Raw genomic sequence first — 22,183 nt, 5'->3', positions numbered from 1 at the left:
AGGCGCAAACACACTTAAGTGACTCTTGCAGAAGGGGGCCCACAGTTTGGGTTGTCATTATTACTGGTTTGTCAGGTATGATCCCATTCAGACTTATAATTGGATGGTGGGGGAGCAGGATCTTCATTTGAGCCAGTTTGCTACAGCAGGAAAATAATCCTGTAGCAACAGGACATGTGAATTTAGGGATTATAATTCATGGACATTTTTGCAGGGTTTGGTATATTTTTTCGTAAGGGAAAATCAAGTCTGACATTTCAAAGTGGAAATTACAAACTTCAGAAGCCTGTTCATTAAATCAAATCAAGCGTTATTTATACAGCACATTTCAGACATGGAATGCAATGCAATGTGCTTCACAGGAAAAAAACGAATAAAAACAATTAACTACGCAACAAACACAAGAGGATAAAAAACAAAATAATGACAAACACTGAATGACTAAAGAGCACCCTAAGGAAAAGCAACGCTAAAAAGATGTGTTTTAAGATCTTTTTAAATATGTCCACCGTTTCGGGCCCCCCTCAGGTTCTCTGGCAGGCTATTCCAGAGGCTGGGGGCATAATAACTAAAGGCTCCCTCTCCATGCCTCTTGGTCCTAGGCTTTGGGATAGTTAAAAGACCAGTACCAGAGGACCTGAGGGACCTACTGGGTACATAACTTAAAAGCATGTCTGATATCGTGCACAATCATGGATTGATTTAAAAACCAATAGAAGAATCTTAAAATGTATTCTAAAACTCACAGGCAGCCAGTGCAGAGACTTTAAAACAGGTGTAATCTGTGCTCACTGTCTGGTCTTGGTCAGTACCCGTGCTGCAGCATTCTGTACGTTTTGCAGTTGACCAATGGCTTTCTTGGGTAGACCAGACAGGAGAGCATTACAGTAGTCAAGCCTGCTTGTAATAAAAGCATGGATGAGTCTCTCTGTATCAGCCTGAGAGAGAAATGGCTGCACCTTGGCAATGTTCCTCAGATCGTAAAAACCTATTTGTCACATTCCTAATGTGTGATTTGAAATTGAGTTCCGAATCTAAAATGACATCTAGTTTTTTCACCTGGTGTTTTATCTTTATTGCCCGCGAATTAAAATGTGCGGCCAGATTCCCGCTCTGTGCTTTGGCTCCAACAATAAGTACCTCGGTCTTGTCTTGATTTAGTTGGAGGAAGTTGTGAGCCATCCAAGTATTTACATCACTAATACAGTCTAATAATTTATCTGTGGAGGCCAACCCACCTCTCCAGTCTGTCCAGAAGGAAATCATGGTCAACAGTATCGAATGCAACACTTAAATCCAAGAGTACAGAGAGCTGTTTGGCATCTATGTCCGCTATAAGATAATGTATCACTTTAACTAAGTCTGTGTCTGTGCTGTGGTGGGCACGAAAACCAGATAGTATTTATTTATTTTTTAATACAGTTGGCACAAAATCATTTCGCTGTCTGAAAACCAATTTCTCCAGAATTTTGCTTAAGAATTGAAGGTTGGAGATTAGCCAAAAAGTGCTAACAGCTGAAAAATCTAGATTACCTTTCTTCATAAGGGGTTTCACCATATCAGTTTTTAGCAGTGAGGAAAGTGTCTGTGATTAACAATAGCTTGCACTTAAAACAGTTTTGAAGAAGGTGGTGGGGATAGGATCGAGAAGGCAGGTAGAAGGCTTAAGTTGTGATCACTTTCCTGAGCATGTCTGCGTCAGCCTGGGAAAATAAATCTATAGTGCCTTTGCGTGTTAGGGTAGGGCACATCATAAAACTTCTCATCACGTCTTGCTTGACTGATACCTAGCTTAGTGTTTGTTATCTTATCTCTGAAATATGCCGCAAACTTATCACATTTAGATTTTGAGGAAAGTTCACATAGGTTTGCGGGGGTGGACCATCAATGGTCGAGAAGAGCACACTCATACTATTCTGATTATTAGTGATCAACTTAGAAAAATTTGCCCGGTCTGGTATTTCTAATTGCCTTGATACAGTGCATTCGGAAAGTATTCAGACCCCTTGACTTTATCCACATTTTGTTACAGCCTTTTTCTAAAATGGATAAAACATTTTTTTAAATCCTCATCAATCTACACACAATACCCTATCATGTCAAAGCAAAAACTGGTTTTAATACATTTTTGCAAATGAATTCAACATAAAAAAACTTAAACATCTTATTTACATAAGCATTCAGACCCTTGAAATTGAGCTCAGGTGCAGCCTGTTTCCATTGGTCATCTTTGAGATGTTTCTACAACTTGATTGGAGTCCACCGGTGGTCAATTCAATTGATTGGACATCATTTGGAAAGGCACACACCTGACTATATAAGGTGAGGTCGAAGGGTCGAAGGATATGTCCGTAGTGCACCGAGACAGGATTGTGTCGAGGCACAGATCTGGGAGTCCCAGATCTGGGAGTACCAAAACATTTCTGCAATATTGAAGGTCCCCAATAACACAGTGGCCTCCATCATTCTTAAATGGAGGAAGTTTGGATCCACCAAGACTCTTCCTAGAGCTGGTCGCCCGGCCAAACGGAGCAATCGAGGGAGAAGGGCCTTGGTCAGGGAGGTGACCAAGAACCCGATGGTCACTCTGACAGAGCTGCAGATTTCCTCTGTCGAGACAGGAGAACCTTCCAGAAGGACAACCATCTCTGCAGCACTCCACCAATCAGGCCTTTATGGTAGAGTGGCCAAACAGAAGCCACTCCTCAGTAAAAGGCACATGACAGCCCTCTTGGATTCTCTGGTCTGATGAAACCAAGATTGAACTCTTTGGCCTGAATTCCAAGCGTCATGTCTGCAGGAAACCTGCACCATCTCCATGGTGAAGCATGGTGGTGGCAGCATCATGCTGTGGGGATGTTTTTCAGCGGCAGAGACTGGGAGACTAGTCAGGATCGAGGGAAAGATGAATGGAGCAAAGTATAGAGAGATCCTTGATAAAAACCTGCTCCAGAGCACTCTGGACCTCAGACTGGGGCGAAGGTTCACCTTCCAACAAGACAATGAGCCTAAGCACACAGCCAAGACAACACAGGTGTAGTTTCGGGACAAGTCTCTGAATGTCCTTGAGAGGCCCAGCCAGAGCCCGGACTTGAACCCAATCCAACCTCTCTGGAGAGACCTGAAAATAGCTGTGCAGCAGCACTCCCCATCCAACCTAACAGAGTTTGAGAGGATCTACAGAGAAGAATGGGAGAAACTCCCCAAATACAGGTGTGCCAAGCTTGTAGCTTCATACCCAAGAAGACTCGAGGCTGTAATCGCTGCCAAAGGTGCCTCAACAAAGTACTGAGTAAAGGGTATGAATACTTGTTTAAATGTGATATTCCAAAAAAACTGTTTTTGATTGGTCATTATGGAGTATTGTGTGTAGATTGATGAGATGTTTTTAAAAATGGGGAATAAGGGTGTAATGTAACAAAATGTGGAAAAAGGGACGGGATCTGAATACTTTCCGAATGCACTGTACATATGCCAAGTTGCTCTCAGAATCTCATAACGAACCTGCAACTTTGACTTTATCCACTTTGGCTCTGCTTTACTGCAATTTCTCTTTAATTGATTTGTTTCCTCACTCATCCAAGGGGCTCTCCATTTGGATCGGGCATTTTTCAACCATACTGGAGCTATGGCATCAATGGTTGCCCTTTATTTGCTATTAAAGTTATCAACTAAATCATCACAAGAGGAAGGCAGAATAGGTTCCTACATTCAATAAAATCTGTAGCAACATCCGAGGTAAGGTAGCATTTCTTAATAACGCGTTCAGTATTACTCTGTGCTATGGGCAAAAAGGTAGTAAAAAAACACACAGTGGTGATCAGATAAAGCAACATCAACAATAGAGGATATGTCAATAAAAAGCCCCTTGGTAATAACCAGGTCCAAAGTATGGCCGCGGTTATGGATGGGCCTAGTAACATGTTGGATAAAGTCCATAGAGCTCAAAAGATTCATAAATTCAATAGCCTTGAAGTCAGTCTCTTTGTCAACATGAATATTAAAATCGCCCAATACAATGATTTTATCATAGTTCTCAAGGACAATAGACAATAGTTCAGAGAAATCAGTAAAGAAAGTGGGGAAGTGCTTTGATGGCCTATACAGGGTTCTGGCCAGCACTGGTGGATAACATTTAAACAGTACAGCATGATGCTCAAAAGACCTAAAGTCGCCAAACTAAATGTCCTTACAGCTGAGATCATTAGTAAAAATAGAGGCTGTCCCCCCACCCTTTCCCTTTTCTGATAGAGTATGAAAAGCTGTAGTCCGGGGGGGAGGCCTTAATAAGAGTGGCACTACAGCCTGAAGACAGCCATGTTTCAGTGAGAAACATGCAATCAACTTTGCGCTCAGTAATGAGGTCATTCACGAGAAAGGTTTTACTAGTGATTGCTCTAACATGTAAAAGCACAATGTGTGGGCCACTCTGCCCCTGAGGCATCTGCCTCGAGGTAACCAATGGAGTAACAAACAAATGATTAACGCTACTACAACGTTTTCTGACAGTCTCCAATCTATCAGAATGGTAGGAGATGACAGTTTGTATGAACTCACCAGGAGGTGGAGTTAAAGGAACATAAATTAGGTTACTCACAATAACTATAGTGCCATTTCTACAGGAGTTAATATGCTTTCCAAGTCCTCTGTTGCATATTCTGACAGAGAGAACTGGAGCACTACCATACAGACCCTGTATGTCAGTCTCAAGAACAGTTTGCGATGTTACTGGAAATAATCCTGGAACCCCTGCGGTTAGGGTGAATCCAATCTCTTTTAAAAAGTGCTGGTTGCTCCCACAGCAAATCAAAGTTGTCACAAAAAGAGACATTCCTGTCGTTGCAAAGTTTCTTCAGGTACTCGTGTAGTGAAACGGGTCGGCTGAAAAGTTCAAAACCCTATCAGTAGGGGGCCAGAGATAATTATCTTCCCTGTGCTAGCAGGTTGTTGACTTTGTTTGTAGTCCTCAGACTGCCTAAAACGAAGGTTGTTAAAACCTACGTGAGTGACGATGGTGTCAATATTGGAGTAGTTGGCCAGAAGAGGGACTTCCTGTCATGGACACAGGCTCCTGGGTGACAGTGGACCTTGGTCGGTCTACAGACCGTAGGCAGGCCAAAATCTCTCACCATTGAGCTGCCCACAATGATGGTGGTCATGATGGAATCCGATGGGGAAACGAAGAGGGGGAGCGGTTTGGGACTGCCTCGGACAGGGGGGATGGAGGCTTCAAGCCAGGCTAGCCTGACTCTTCGCACCAGCCACAGAGGATGGCGTCGGAAACCCCAGGAAGGTGGAGGATGGCCCGAGACCCTTCTGTTTTGAGTCACCAACCTGCTGAACTGTGGTGGTCGTGGGGGAGGGGCCACTGGGCGGCAGCCGGCTGTTGGTATACACCCAGGATCCATGCTGACTCCTGGGGGCTGGTAGGTCTGTCTCAAGCAGGGCAAAACTGTTTGATAGTTGGATCGGATCTTCTCGGATAGATGAAGGGTGGCCAGACTGCCTCCCCAATCTCCTACGCCTTACGAGTGTCCAGATTCCTATGGGCCGGGGAGTTGAGTTTAACGTCTGTCCGTTGGATTGGGACAGATCAACGCCGCCCGACTCACCGACAGCTTTGCTATATTAAAACAGATTTGGTTTGCCTGGGTCGGATCTTCTCGGTCGGTGTACTTAGAAAGCAGGTTATCCGGACCTCCCGAGTGGTGCAGTGGTCTAAGGCACTGCATCGCAGTGCTAGCTGTGCCACTAGAGATCCTGGTTAGAGTCCAGGCTCTGTTGCAGCCAGCCGCAACTGTAGCTATGATTAATGGTTCCGTATTTCACTGAAAGAATAAACGTTTAGTTTTCGAAATTATAGTTTCCGGATTTGACCATATTAATGACCAAAGGCTCGTATTTCTGTGTGTTTATTAAAATTAAGTCTATGATTTGATATTTGATAGAGCAGTTTGACTGAGCGGTGGTAGGCAGTAGCAGGCTCGTAAGCATTCATTCAAACAGCACTTTACTGCGTTTGCGAGCAGCTCTTAGCAATGCTTGAAGCACAGCGCTGTTTATGACTTCAAGCCTATCAACTCCCGAGATTAGGCTGGCAATACTAAAGTGCCAATAAGAACATCCAATAGTCAATGGTATAGAAAATACAAATGGTATAGAGAGAAACAGTTGACGTGTCATAATTCCTATAATAACTACAAACTAAAACTTCTTAACTGGGAATATTGAACAACTGGGAATATTGAACCACCAGCCTTCATATGTTCTCATGTTCTGAGCAAGGAACTTAAACGTTAGCTTTCTTACATGGCACATATTGCACTTTTACTTTCTTCTCCAACAATGTGTTTTTGCATTATTTAAACCAAATTGAACATGATTCATTATTCATTTGAGACTAAATAGATTTTATTTATGTATTATATTAAGTTAAAATTAAAGGGTTCATTGTTCATTCAGAATTGTTGTAATTGTCATAGTTAAAAATATATATAAAAATCGTCCGATTAATCGGTATCGGCTTATTTTGGTCCTCCAATAATCGGTATCGTATCGGCGTTGAAAAATCATAATCGGTCAACCTCTAATACAAAGCTCTCTCTTTTAAACCTCCAATACACTAAAGTTTTTACATCTCCTCCATTGCAGAGGGTTCTCCTGCAACGGAATGATCAAATTAAGATCCGACTTCTGAAGAGCAGCACCCACAAAAGGATAGGTCATTACAGCCATTGAAAGTGAGCAGGAAAAAGAAAACTGGCAAAATGGGAAATCGGGTTCCAAGGTTATATGGTGGAGGGAAAATAGAAAGCAATTCAATCCACCCTCAACTGGCATTGTGGTTGAAGAACGTACAGGCCGTTGTACTTCAAGTGCTCATTCACTAGAGCTTCAACCTTTCTTTTTCAGCAGCAAGACTGCAATTTGGGTGTGTCGTACAGCCGCAGATAAGTATAGGCTGGCTAATATGTACTTACGAGATGGAGAGAAATACTTACGGCTAAATATTTAATGTCTGTTTGTACAACACATGTCCAATTTGGGTGCTGGTGTCCTTTGAAAGAGCTCAACAACCAATAATTATGACTTTCTGGCTCTGTCACTAACAAGAATAAAGCTTTCTGAATGACACCTTTAATCTCAAAACAACATGCAGAGGGGAAAAGTGCAAATGTGGACGTAATTTCAGTAATACAAATATAATACATGTATTGTGTTTAGAAGCAGGATGCGCTTAATCTAATAAGGATAAGCCAAACAAAATTACAACAAAAGAACAGGGTCGGAATAAGGATGAAAAAACTAGTAACATTAATAAATATGTATTCATTAACAAATGTGTTTTAGTCACTATGAAGACTATTGTGTCTTAATGAAATACACCTGTGGCCATTTCTATGTTATTACCATGGTTATAACCGCTGCAGGCAAGCTGAAGCTAATGAGTGCAGCCAATTGTACCAATCTCTAAGTAGTCCATAACTCACATTCTCACTCTCTCCCCCTCTCTCTCAGCTGTCAAACACCCTCACCTGTAAGTCGCCTGCAACCGTTTGCCCCTTTTCCTATTGCCAAGAGAATGTCACCCTAGATGAAAGAGAAAGCTAACAGGATCTACTCTTTCACTCTGCTGCAAATAGCAACTCATTTGACATCAGCATTTATCATATATTTTCTTAAAAGATAACTTGAGCCTTAAAAATGTACAAGTCACTTAGCACTATAGAATGAACCTCAAAAACTGTTTCAATGATTTTGAAGTTCTGATATATTCTGGTGACAAAAAGCTGAAAAGCAAAGTGTATTGAAGGCCAAGTGCAGAGAATCTAAAAAATATATATAATAACCATTGTGTCGGAAATATCATATAAAACAATCACAAACCAAATTGCATCTTAAGTTATATATATATATATATATATATATATATATATATATATATATTTACATACACATACACACACATGCACTGTACACACACACACACACACACGCACATTTTCCATAAGCACAAAAAGCTTATTTCTCTCAAATCTTGTGCACAAATTTGTTAACATCCCTGTTGGTGAGCATTTTATTCTTTGTCAAGATAATCCATCCACCTGACAGGCATGGCATATCAAGAAGCTGATTATTACACAGATGCAATTTGCGCTGGGGACAATAAAGGCCACTCTAAAATGTGCAGTTTTGTCACACAACACAATGCCACAGATGTCTCAAGTTGAGGGAGCATGCAATTGGCATACTGACTGCAGGAATGTCCACCAGAGCTGTTGCAAGAGAATTGAATGATCATTCTCTACCATAAGCCACCTCCAACATCGTTTTAGAGAATCTGGCAGTACGTCCAACCAGCCTCACAACCGCAGACCAGGTGTAACCACGCCCCCCCAAAAACCTCCACATCCGGCTTCTTCACCTGCGGGATCGTCTAAGACCAGCCACCCGGACAGCTGATGAAACTGAGGAGTATTTCTGTCTGTAATAAAGCCCTTTTGTGGGGAACAACTCCTTCTGATTGGCTGGGCCTGGCTCCCTAGTGGGTGGGCCTGGCTCCCAAGTGTGTGGGCCTATGCCCACCCATGGCTGTGCCCCTGCCCAGTCATGTGAAATCCATAGATTATTTCAGTTGATTGATTTCCTGATATGAACTGTAACTCAGTAAAATCATTGAAATTGTTGCATGTTGCATTTATATTTTTGTTCAGTATATATATATATACAGTACCAGTCAAAAGTTTGGACACACCTACTCATTCAAGGGATTTTCTTTATTTCTACTATTTTCTACATTGTAGAATAATAGGGAAGACATCAAAACTATGAAATAACACATATGGAATCATGTAGTAACCAAAAAAGTATTTAACCTCTCTTGTGTAGGGGGCAGTATTTTCACGTCCGGATGAAAAGCGTGCCCAAAGTAAACAGCCTGTTACTCATGCCCAGAAGCTAGGATATGCATATCATTGGTAGATATGAATAGAAAACACTCTAAAGTTTCTAAAACGGTTAAAATGATGTCTGAGTATAATAGAACTGATATGGCAGGCGAAACCCCGAGGACACACCATTAAAAAAAAAGAAACTCAGCCTTCCACTGTATCCAATGGCTTTCATGTCTATTATGAGGCGAAGTCCTCCCAGATTGCAGTTCCTAGGGCTTCCACTAGATGTCAACAGTCTTTAGAAAGAGTTTCAGGCTGGTTTTTGGAAAAATTAGCTAGAAGTTGAAGTTTTTCTAAGTGGCTCCCATTTTGGCTGTAGTGTTTCCATGCGCGTGGGTGAAAGCGCGTTCTTTGTTATTTATCTCCGGTAATGAACATACTATTCTCCGTCTTAAATTGTATCGTTTATTTACGTATTAGGGTACCTGAGGTTTGATTATAAACGTTGTTTGACTTGTTTGGATAAGTTTATTGGTAACGTTTGGGATTAAGTTTGTATGCATTTTGATGGAGGGAAACCGGTGGATTATTGAATGAAGCGCGCCAGCTAAACTGAGTTTTTATGGATATAAAGAAAGACTTTATCGAACAAAAGGACCATTTGTGATGTAACTGGGACCTTTCGGAGTGCCAACAGAAGAAGATCTTCAAAGGTAAGGCATTTATTATATCGCTATTTCTGACTTTCGTGTCGCACCTGCCTGGTTGAAAAATGTTTTTCAAGTTTTTGTATGCGGGGCGCTGTCCTCAGATAATCGCATGGTGTGCTTTCGCCGTAAATCCTTTTTGAAATCTGACACGGCGGCTGGATTAACAAGAAGTTAATCTTATTTTGATGTATAATACTTGTATTTTCATGAATGTTAAATATTTATATTTCTGTAATTTGAAATTTGCGCTCTGCAATTTCACCGGATGTTGGCCAGGGTGGGACGCACCTGCCCATAAGAAGTTAACAAATCAAAATATATTTGAGATTCTTCAAAGAAGCAACCCATTGCCTTGATGACAGCTTTGCAGACTCTTGACATTCTCTCAACCAGCTTCATGAGGTAGTCACCTGGAATGCATTTCAATTAACAGGTGTGCCTTGTTAAAAGTTAATTTGTGGAATTTCTTTCCTTCTTAATGCGTTTGAGCCAACCAGTTGTGTTGTGACAAAGTATGGGTGGTAGACAGAATATAGCCCTATTTGGTAAAAGACCCAGTCCACATTACGGCAAGAACCACTCAAATAAGCAAAGAGAAACGACAGTCAATCATTACTTTCAGACACGGAGGTCAGTCAATCTGGAAAATTTCGAGAAGTTTCTTCAAGTGCAGTCGCAAAAACTATCAAGCGCTATGATGAAACTGGCTCACATGAGGACCGCCACAGGAAAGGAAGACCCAGTGTTACCTCTGCTGCAGAGGATAAGTTCATTAGAGTTACCAGCCTCATAAATTGCAGCCCAAATAAATGCTTCACAGAGTTCAAGTAACAGACACATCTCAACATCAACTGTTCAGAGGAGACTGTGTGAATCAGGCGTTCATGGTAACCACTACTAAAGGACACCAATAAGAAGAAATTACTTGCTTGGGCCAAGAAACACAAGCAATGGACATTAGACCGGTGGAAATCTGTACTTTGATCTGATGAGTCCAGATTTGAGATTTTTGGTTCCAACTGCCGTGTCTTTGTGAGACGCAGAGTAGGTGAACGGATGATCTCTGAATGTGTGGTTCTCACCATGAAGCATGGAGGAGGAGGTGTGATGGTGTGGGGGTGCTTTGCTGGTGACACTGTTGTGATTGATTTAACATTCAAGGCACACTTAACTAGCATGGCTACCACAACATTCTGCAGCGATACGCCATCCCAGATGGATTGCGTTTAGTGGGACTATCATTTGTTTTTCAACAGGACAATGACCCAAAACACACCTCCAGGCTGTGTAAGAGCTATTATACCAAGGAGAGTGATGGAGTGCTGCATCAGATGACCTGACCTCCACAATCACCCAACCTCTACCCAATTGAGATGGTTTGGGATGAGTTGGACTGCAGAGTGAAGGAAAAGACATCAACAAGTGCTCAGCATATGTGGGAACTCCTTCAAGACTGTTGGAAAAGCATTCCAGGTGAAGCTGGTTGAGAGAATGCCAAGAATGTGCAAAGCTGTCATCAAGGCAAAGAGTGGCTACTTTGAAGAATCTCAAATATAAAATAGATTTTGATTTGTTTAACACTTTTTGGGTTACTACATGAGTCCATATGTGTTATTTCATAGTTGTGATGTATTCACTAGTATTCTACAACGTAGTAAATAGTACAAAATAAAGAAAATACCCTTGAATAAGTCGGTATGTCCAAATTTTGACTGGTACTGTATATACAATTAAAAGTCTCATTATTGCTTAAATATACCATGAGGTAAGGTTTAGCTCAAGCAGATGCAATATTTTCAAGAATGGGTTATTATAACATTTATTTTCAGGCGCCTCCCTCATGTCAGCATAAGTCTGGACATGACAGGTTGTAGCCAATGTCTATCACCTACACTTTGACATGTAGGCTAACTATTTATGTACATTTACATGCACTTATGTTATTCTTAATTAACAGAATAGCTACTGTTTTTCAGTTTTCAAACCAATCAAATCAAATCAATTGCCTATGTTTGTTAATGGTCTTGGTACCCTAACAGATGACCTTGGTGCCCTGGCAGATTGGGAACCTCTTGAAGGAAAATGGACTTGCCCCTAAAATCAAGAAATTCCAGGCCTGGGGCTAATCATAGCCTAATTATGAAATGACAATGAGTCACAGTTTTCTCAATGCACGGTTTATTGTGTTTTTTTGTATTACTTCTTGAAGGTATTTATCATGTTAGGTATGTGTTTTAATAGGCCTAAATAGTTGGACATGTTAGCCTACACTTGGGGGCAGTTACAAGGCTAACCTATATGAACGTGTTTGATGGGACTGACATAATTAATAGGCTATAATGTAAAGGTTTAGTGTGAATGATGAGGACGGCTGTATTTGTGCGCAGATCATATAAGAAACGACCGCTGAAACGACAAATGAACGGTCCATAACTAAATCCAGGCAAGCTACAGGTGCGCCGCGACTGTATGGTTGCCCGGGACAATGTGCTGAATTGGCTGCCTATTTATAAGTCTGCCATTTGAACGTGGACTGCACTCTAATGCCACTTTACCTTATGAGGGAACTTTAACCCACAGCACCTGCTCAAAACAAATTGGCATACGAGATCAACTTCACCCCCGCGAAGGTTCCCGTCGTCGGATTGTTTTTCAAACAGACACTCTCGCTTACAACGGGAATGTGCTTCTCAATTGGCTAGCTAGAGAGCACAGACAATTACACTTAAGATGAAGAATATAGGCACTATTTAAATTCGAGATAATGGATTTGAAATGTGTCCAAATAGCAATAAGGCTGCTCCATTTCAATTATATGCTAGATTAATTAGAAGAAAAATGGGGTGGAACGTTGTGTGTCCTTCTTACCTGGATGTCACTCTCAGTGTCAACAAGTTAGAGGGATAAAAAAAGGAAATCTGTGTGGCACTGATCCGGATATTACCACAATCCAGTGAATTTCCTTTTTAGTTGTTTTAAAACCGCATCACTGGCACGTGAATTCATTTTGATCGCCAGTGCGTGCGAGGGCTCTCTTTCAAAACGTTATCACCGGGCGTGCAGCACTCCGAGACGCATTATCTGAGAACTAAATTTAGGAAACTCCCTAAAGTAATGACCTATCTCGCTTTTCCAGAAAGGCTATGATGCTTCAGTGCGCCTTGTCCTCCTACACCCTGACATGTAAACGTATCATTAAGTTCACCCCACGAAACCTCAACGAAACGTTCACTCTTCCACAAGATAGCCTACAAAAAGCCCATACTGTTAAGTGCAAGGCAGAACGTACAGTTCTAAATGTCAGTCGAAGTGTGTGAAGCATGACTAAATAAACGCTCCTCCTAAATCGCTACGTTCATATGACAATCAAGTAAATGACATTTCGTAATTGTCCACCATAATAGTTATTGCCTTGGCAATCATCTATAATAACAGCAAAGTCAAAAGAAAAGATATAGAGACAAGTAGTCTAGTCTATAGGCTACGCTACATGCTGTTTTCAACTTGAAAACGTTCACAAAAATGTTTAATGTTCAATGTAGGCTATAGCCTAGGCAATCAGAATTCCAATTGAGAACAACTTACTTCAAGAAGTTCCCCTTTCTTTGCACCGTGTTCTCGCTGGGACCAACGTCTTGTTTCTTCTGTATTGTCTCCCAATGGATCCGTTTTAGAACGAAGGGTTACGTCTATTTTAATTTATGACTCACCACGCATTCTTTTAAGGTCAGTTTCCATGACCCGAGAGAGAGTAAACTTGTGAGAGAGACATCCCCTACTCAGCACCGTCGACAATATTCCCATTTTCCAGTTGATTAGAACTGAATAAAATTATTTCTGATTTGGACATGGCGCCGAAGTAAACCGAGCGCACAGTGAACAAACTCCGAAAGGCTCGGCATTTACACTTGAGGTGGTGGCCCTGTGGCCAGAAAAGCGCACGTCGTTTCGATGAATAGTAGCCGGCTACCACTATGTGGACGAACATGAAACTACCTCCTATTAAAATAGCCTACAATACCAACAGGCAGCTATCTTCAAGCTGCAGGGCTCGCTCGCAAAGTTAATGGGGAATGCAGAAAAAAACGACTTGTATTAAACGGATTGTGGGCCTATTACAGTGAAACGTGCTGACATAAACCAGCGTGCACGGAATTATATCACTTTAAGCTACAGACATCGTTTTACAATAAGCATTTGATAACACTTAGTTTAGCAAAGTAGTTCAGACTGAAACACAACGTAGGCACAATATTTTGTAAATGTAATATGCAATGACAAATACAATAGGCGTATGTTGCAAATCATTAGGCTACGTGTAATTTGTTCACTGACCAAACTCGCCTCAATTGACATTTTCCCTTTTAAAATAACATGTAAGTGTAGGCATAGTAGCCTATCAATCTCAATGATAAAACATGAATAACCTCTTAATAACCTATGATGCAGGGACTTAAGCTACACATTGGGAAGCAACAAACAGCCACAGCAAAATCACCACATTAATATAAATGTTCGGATATAGCAATAGGGCTATTCTTACCTTGGCTTGATGTATCCAGTCTGTGGGTATCACGTTGTATTATCAAAGGACAATGTTGTCTGTATCAGTGGAGAAAGCAATACAGGCAACTTGTGTGGCCATGGGCCACTTAAAACTCTGGTGCGCGAAGTGAGGTTCTCTTGAGAGGCTCTTTGGTAACTTTGTTAGCTAGTCAATCTTGGCTACCATAACTATTTTAAGCATTTCCCATCGTGCAACAATTTGAAAGTGAGGCGAAGTGAGTGAGTGTTCACTGTTGTCGTGCACGGAGAGTACTCCTTCTCCCTAATGGATGCAACGAGAGAAACTGACAATGAAAACATTGAGAAGGATCGAGAGAGAGAGAGAGAGAGCGAGAGAGAGAGTGTGTCAGGTTTTATAAATTGGTCTATTGGAATTTATATAATGATAATGATCATTTGTTTGCTTTAAAATACAACGGCCACAGTGCAGAACTCGTTTGCTTTCAGTAAAACAAGTTTTGATGTTGGTTATTTTTAATATGCGAAGTGTATAATCTGTTTCTTATATAAACCAAACGATTTGTCAAGGAAATCAGACTACCACCACTTTAGCAACGTCAATGCAACCAAACTTGCGTTGTCTAATGTCAATGCCTTTCATGGCACACATTCGTTGAGCGGCTATCGAAAACTAATATTGGTTCCCGGGTGACTTGTTAAATTAATTACTTTGTATGACGCTGTTTATAAAAGATAAACAAATGAAGGCGTTTCACTTTTGGATCCAAATGTAATTCAATCAAGCATTAAGAATATCATGACATGTTGACCACATTGTTGCTTAAATGTCTGTTGAATAATTATAGCCCTATTTTAATAGAATGAAAGGGCTATTACATGATTAAATGTTTGGCTATATTCTAAATTAGTAACATTTCAGAAAAATGTATCTTAACGAATAAGATAAATATTTCAAAATGCATGCATGTTCACGATCAAAGCATTTGTAAATCAACCTGTAGCCTATGAGCAATTATCGAATTTATATTAATTTGATATTCATATAAATTGGAAAATTAATTGTAGCCTATTAAAAACGGACATGTAGGCTTTTTGGTTGTCAACCTATTCAATCAAATCTTAAAATACGAGACATGGGTTATTTATTTCCTTCAAAGATGATGGATTACTAGACTATTGATAGGGACATTTTGGAGTTGAAACTTTAAATATGAGTGCCTTTTAAAGATATGCCTGGTAAAATTGCAGACAAAAATGCAGTTACTCTTACGCCACCCTGTGGTAAACGTAGACAGCTCAAGCTCACCAGTGTGTCTACGATCACTGACTGAGTTACTGGCTGCCAGCATACTTGGGAGATGTATCAAAACGGTCAGTGCAATCTGGAATCCTTGGGACGCCCCGTACCCTAAAGTCTAACCTTAACCCCTATCCTTGTCTGAGACCAGCCACCAGGACCAGCTGATGAAATTGAGGCGTATTTCTGTTTGTAATGAAGCCCTTTTGTGGAGAAAAACGAATTCGGATTGGCTGGGCCTGGCTCCGCAGTGGTAGACCTGCGAATTCGAGCGCTGGAGAGAGGGAGCGGGATTAGGCGTGACAGGCTAGAAAATAACCATTACTAAACATATGAATATACAGTGAGCTCAAAGTATTGGGACAGTGACACGTTTTGTAGTTTTGGCTTTGTACTCCACACTTTGGATTTGAAATTATATAATGACTGAAGTTAAAGCCCCGACTGTCTGCTTTAAATTGAGGGTATTTTCATCCATATCGGGTGAACCGTGAACCGCACTTTTTGTACATAGTCCCCCCCATTTAAGGAGACCAAAAGTATTGGGACAAATTAACATATGTGTCAGTTTGTCACGCCCTGACCTTAGAGATCCTTTTTATGTCTCTATTTTGGTTTGGTCAGGGCGTGAGTTGGGGTGGGCATTCTATGTCTTGCATTCTATGTTCATTTTTCTATGCTTTCTATTTCTTTGTTTGGCCGTGTGTGGTTCTCAATCAGAGGCAGCTGTCTATCGTCTCTGATTGAGAACCATACTTAGGTAGCCTTTTTCCACCTGTGTGTTGTGGGTAGTTGTTTTCTGTTTTTTGTGTCTGCACCAGACAGAACTGTTTCGGTCGTTCTCGTTGTTGTTTTTTTGTATTTCAGTGTTCAGTTTTTATTGAATAAATGATGAACACTTACCACGCTGCGCTTTGGTCACCTTCTTCTTCAGACGGCCGTGACAAAGTTCAAGTATTTTTCTTGGTATGCCATTGTCACATATGTGTATTAAAGTAGTACAAAGTTAAGAATTTCGTCCCATATTCATAGCACAGAATGAACACATCAAGTTTATGACTACAAATTAGTTGGATTAATTTGTGTTTTAGTTTTGGTTGTGTTTGAGATTATTTTGTGCCCAATAGAAATGAAGGGTCAGTAATGTATTGTGAAATTTTGAAGTCACTTTTATTGTAAATAAGCATAGCATATGTTTCAAACACTTCTACATTAATGTGGATGCTATCATGATTACAGATAATCCTGAATGGAATTGTGAATAATGATTAGTGAGAATGTTACAGATGCACAAATATCATAGCCCCAAGACATGCTAACATCTCACTGTAACAGGGTATTCAGACCCCTTTACTTTTTCCACATTTTGTTAGGATATTCTAAAATTTATTAAATTGTTTTCCCCCCTCAATTTACACACAATACCCCATAATGAGAAAGCAAAACAGGTTTAGATTTTTAGCAAATTTATTAAAAATATAAAACGGAAATATCACATTAACATATATATTCAGACCCTTTACTCAGTACTTTGTTGAAACATCTTTGGAAGCGATTACAGCCTCGAGTCTTGTTGGGTACACCTGTATTTGGGGAGTTTCTCCCATTCTTCTCTGCAGATCCTCTCAAGCTCTGTCAGGTTGGATGGGGTGTGTTGCTGCACAGCTATTTTCACGTCTCTCCAGAAATGTTTGATCGGGTTCAAGTACGTGCTCAGGCTGGGCCACAAGGACATTCAGAGACTTGTCCCGAAGCCACTCCTATGTTGTCTTGGCTGTGTGCTTAGGGTCATTGTCCTGTTGGAAGGTAAACTTTCGCCCCAGTCTGAGGTACTGAGCGCTCTGGAGCAGGTTTTCATCAAGGATCTCTCTGTACTTTGCTCCGTTCATCTTTGCCTCAATCCTGACTAGTCCCTGGCGCTGAAAAACATCCCCACAGCATGATGCTGTTGCCACCACCACCATAATTCACTGTAGGGATTGTGCGAGGTTTCCTCCAGACGTGACACTTGGCATTCAGGTGAAAAAGTTCAATCTTGGTTTCATCAGACTAGAGAAGCTTGTTTCTCATGGTCAGACTTTAGGTGCCTTTTGGCAATCTCCAAGTGGGCTGTCATGTGCCTTTTTTAATGAGGAGTGGCTTCTGTCTGGCCACTCTACCATAAAGGCCTGATTGGTAGTGCTGCATAGATGGTTGTCCTTCTGGAAGATTCTCCCATCTCCACAGAAGAACTCTGGAGCTCTGTCAGAGTGGCCATCAGGTTCTTGGTCACCTCCCTGACAAAGGCCCTTCTCTCCCGATTGATCAGTTTGACCAGGCGGCCAGCTCTAGGAAGAGTCTTGTTGGTTCCAAACTTCTTCCATTTAAGAAAGGGGGCAGTGAGAATATATATATATTTTTTTAATACATTTTAGAGGGCTGTAACATAAAAAAATTTGGACAAAGTTAAGGAGTAGCTTCCCGAATGCACTGTACTCCATGAGCCACCCCAGAGATTACCCCTTTGAATATTTTTTTTATTTTATTTAACTTTTATTTAACTAGGCAAGTCAGTTAAGAACAAATTCTTATTTACAATGACGGCCTAGGAACAGTGGGTAAACTGCCTTGTTCAGGGGCAGAATGACAGATTTTTACCTTGTCAGCTCGGGGATTCGATCTAGCAACCTTTCGGTCACTGGCCCATCGCTCTAACCACTAGGCTACCTGCCGCCCCTTGATAGGTGCCCTGCTTCGAAAATCCATACACACAAAAAAAATCGAAATAAGACCACTTCTTGTTACTCTCACCCACGCCACATTATCCTCCGAAGCATCCCAGATTTTCCTTGAGATGTCCAACAGATCTCCCAGGTAGCATTGGACCAAAACCCTCACTCTAACTAAAAACTAGACTAGGCTTGGATTTCACCACACCTTTACTTCTCGTTTTCTTTCTTTTTCACCACTGTAACCCCACTCGCCGTGCTCTCATCTTCACACGACGCATCGTCGGTTTCAAACATAACATCCGTTTCCGCCATCATCCGTGCATCTCCCAGCTGCCTTGATTAGAAGCAGGTGAGGCTACTTAAGGTGTGTTGGAGAAGGAAGTCCTGCCCCTGCAGGAAACTGGTAGGGGTGATTGGTGGAAGTCAGTATGTGAAGGGAATTTTCTACAAGCAGTTTAAGAGCTAGAGCTTCTGGATTTAAAAAAAAACATGGGGAATAACAGTAGTGTGCTTTCAGCAAGCACACTAATAAAAATAAATATGTCAGAATGCAGTAGTTTTCTTGCTGAATCAAGCACATTAATGAACTCAATAAAAGTAATGGCAAGTGGTAAAGTATTATAACAACAGAGAAGCACATTTCAAACATGTTACTAATGAAACATTTCACTCAATATGTCGTTTCACAAATTGAGTTCCTTTTATGTCCCTCAGACATTATGTGTTTACATTTTGATCAAACACTCAAGTTGACATTTGGATCAAATAAATCTGCTCTAACTAAACCATGTTAAAAATGTTTTCATTCAAATAAATGATTTCCCCCCCCGAAAATCCACATTTTGGCATGTACCTCGTCATGTTTGTCCCACTCCATGATTTTGCCAAGTTTCCACCATTGTAAAGCCCTAATTATTTTAGTTATCTCTGGAGAAATTATTTATTTATTTTGTATAAATTATTTAAATTACTTATTTAATGTGATTAGCACTACTACTGTTGCATACAGCAAGCTTCCAATCGTCAAACCTATTACCATCAACAGTCAACTTTTATAGTCATTTGTCTTAATTTATCCTCTTGAGATGGGAAAACATGTTTGTTATGAAGTTAAATGTGCACTTCATGACAGAAGGTTAAACTTAGATTAAATAAATATAATTTATTTACAAAACAACCCAAAAGGCACTCTATTTGTGGAATGACACCAATCAATATGTTACATGAAATTGTTCAATCACAAACACTTAAGAAAGGCAGAGGTAATCAAGTAAAAAAATACAACGTTTTGTAAATGTCGAAAATATCTTACAAAAATCTATTATTTAAAAGATTCCAGAAACAAAATTTCACCCTAACCAATTTAAGAGTTCAACCAATCTCTCGTGCCAGATCTGTCAGATAAGGCGTCAATACTATGAGACACATTCCTCTGACTCTGCAAGATTGCTAAATCACACCTCAATTTGAGGCAGGGGGGAAAAGGAGGAGGGACAGAGGGCTCCGGTTACACGTTCCTGCTCTCATCCAACCCCACGCCATCCCTCTGTAGTTCTCCTCTCTCTCCCAGAGGCATCGCACCTTTCCTCCCGAATTCCACTCCTCCCGAACACTCCCCTCCTCCCAAGCGGTCTCCTCTTCCCAATCTTTCTCCTCCTAAATGCCGTCTGCACCTGCCTTTTTTGAAATGCCGTCTGCACCTGCTTTTGTTGAGACGGAACAGTGCATTCTTCACCACTTCGTTACGGAGTATACAGACAACAGGGTTGATATATGGAGGCAACATGAGCAACACCAGCAATGTGACATGCTGGATACTCTATTGCTGAGACAAGTGAAAGGACAGTTTGCTCTTGTAGTAGTATAGAGGTTAGACAATAGATGAATGGCAGCAGCTGCATTACAAACATGCAGAGGTAGAAGGCTACAGTGCTACAGACATAGTGGTTGTTTACTTGGCTTACCACAGCTGCTCTGCGTGCCACTTTGCACATGCATCCATAACCGGAGCAGATGTTGATGATTGAAATAGTCAAGACGAGGTTGAGAGGGCCGGAGAGCAGTACCTTTTCCTTCGGGCATAAAACGCATAGATCCTTCAACAATTGTAAGGTCACAGAACAGTCCTGCAGTGGCTTGGTTAACAGCACTTTGTCCCAGGTTGAGCAGGACATAGCAATCACTACCAACACTGCCACTCAACACCAGCTTTGCACCAAGGCAAGCTGCACACACCTGGAAGTCATTATGCTTAGTTAGTGGATGCTGTGGCAAAATAACACATATCTTTCTATCGCCATGAGGTTTAAAGTCATCTTGAGAGCTCATGAGGACAGCTGTCATACCACTCAAATGTGTTATGCACCATCAGCCGAAAACCACTGTGCGGCAGAGCAGAAAATAGTATGACAGAGTTAACGCTATGAAAAAGTTATGCAAAAGATTACAGATCAATACATTATTTAACAAGGCGCAGGATGGCTGTTCTCTAAGTCTCACCAATCCAATGAGTGCGTAGCTGTTCATGGCCAGAAAAGAGAATAATTTATGACAAGAGTCATAACAATTGAAGTTTTCCCTACAATAATGTGCCGGAAAAAAACATGTAGATGGATCAAACATGCCTTGATCCTCTTCAACCATTGTCATGTTGAGAAGGCGTGCACTTACCATCAGGCCTCACATCAAAGGGCCTCATGATCACGGCATAATAAATAAAAAATAATACTAGTAATGACTTTTTTTGATTCGCTTGAGGCCCCACCCATGCTCTGCTCGAGTAGTAGGGCAATTCCACCAGTGGAGGCTCCTCAGAGGAGGAAGGGGAGGATTATACTCCTCAGTGAAATTAAAATAGTGAAACATTAAAAACTATACTAAATAAAAATATACTAAAGATATTCATAAGTCACCAAATAATTGCTTAAAACACACTGTTTGCAATGAAGGTCTATAGTACCTTTAACAACACTTTCTGGGGTAACACCATGGTGTAGCCAGAGGACAGCTAGCTTCCGTTTTCCTCTGGCTACATTGAATTCAATACAAAACCTAGGAGGCTTGTAGGCCTCACCCCCTTCCATAGACCTACATGGTAATTATGACCACTTCCGGAGGACGACCTCTAACCAATCAAAGCTTTTGCAGTATGAACTGACATGTTGTCCATCCAATTATAGGATTAGGATCAGAGAATGAACATAGTGTGTTGTATTGGGGTTGTGCCGCAGAGAATTATGGGGGAGTTCTATGTGTTGAGAAGCTTGGTTAGTTTTAACACCCTTTGTCGTCTCTGTGCATTCCGCGCCTATACCGTGGGTCTCCCATCCTCCTCAATTGTTCAAAGCACCAGCCTCCACTGAATTCCATGGTAACAGTTTAAATATTTTTGAAACACTTACTTGAGGAGCAGTGCAAGTTTGGTAACAGAATGACAGTAAAATGTCCCTGTTTTTTGTGACCACACTTAAATATCTACTCAGAACTCAGCTTAAAAAATGTCTGCAGAAAGAATGAGGTGTCAGTTATGATATACCACCTTGGGTTTGAAAACATTTATTTTGGTTATTGAACTACTGTAAGTGAAGTGGATCAACGCCCGTAACAGAATAACACCATGAATCCTTGATCTGTACTATACAGAAATGCATAATTATAAATGCCATTCTCTTCATGGTGATATATCCTGAATAGGTACACAAAGGTAGAAAAATGTAATATCCTTCTTTGCATGTTTGGGTATTATTCTACACACTGACTAGTATTATAATGTGCTCTGCCCCCAAACAAGACCAAATGTGTTTGTTCCAGACCGGGAGAGGCTATACGGACACACCTGGTGCCCAAATTGATGACATATGTCACGCAGCTGAGAGTCGAGTGGAAACGATTGAATTCGGTTCAGTTAGTCTTCCCGATGAGCCCTTCCCAGGGGTGTAATCATTAGTCCAACTAAAAGGAGAGTTTCCATTGGACAAATTTAGGTAGGTCCCTTCCGGTTTCGTTTGCTTCCATTTATGAAACGTTTTGCAACAGAATGGGCAT

General features: G+C 41.0%; 1 protein-coding gene across 5 annotated transcripts in view; it reads right to left on the bottom strand.

The window, feature by feature from the left end:
* LOC120066102 (transcription factor SOX-6-like) overlaps positions 1–14,420 on the bottom strand; it is a 154,749-nt gene extending 140,329 nt beyond the window's left edge. Inside the window, exon 1 of one of the 5 annotated variants that reach the window (XM_039017216.1) lies at positions 14,148–14,420. The gene's annotated coding sequence lies outside the window, so the exon portion shown is untranslated. Of the gene's footprint in view, positions 1–12,472; positions 12,631–13,189; positions 13,728–14,147 lie in introns of those variants that run through there. The other 4 variants (XM_039017219.1, XM_039017218.1, XM_039017214.1 and 1 more) reach the window with 4 other exon arrangements.
* Positions 14,421–22,183: the final 7,763 nt, after the last annotated feature.

This window comes from Salvelinus namaycush, chromosome 21, assembly GCF_016432855.1.
Source record: "Salvelinus namaycush isolate Seneca chromosome 21, SaNama_1.0, whole genome shotgun sequence".
NCBI classification, from domain to species: Eukaryota; Metazoa; Chordata; class Actinopteri; order Salmoniformes; family Salmonidae; genus Salvelinus; species Salvelinus namaycush.
This window is presented reverse-complemented; position numbering and strand designations above follow the sequence as displayed.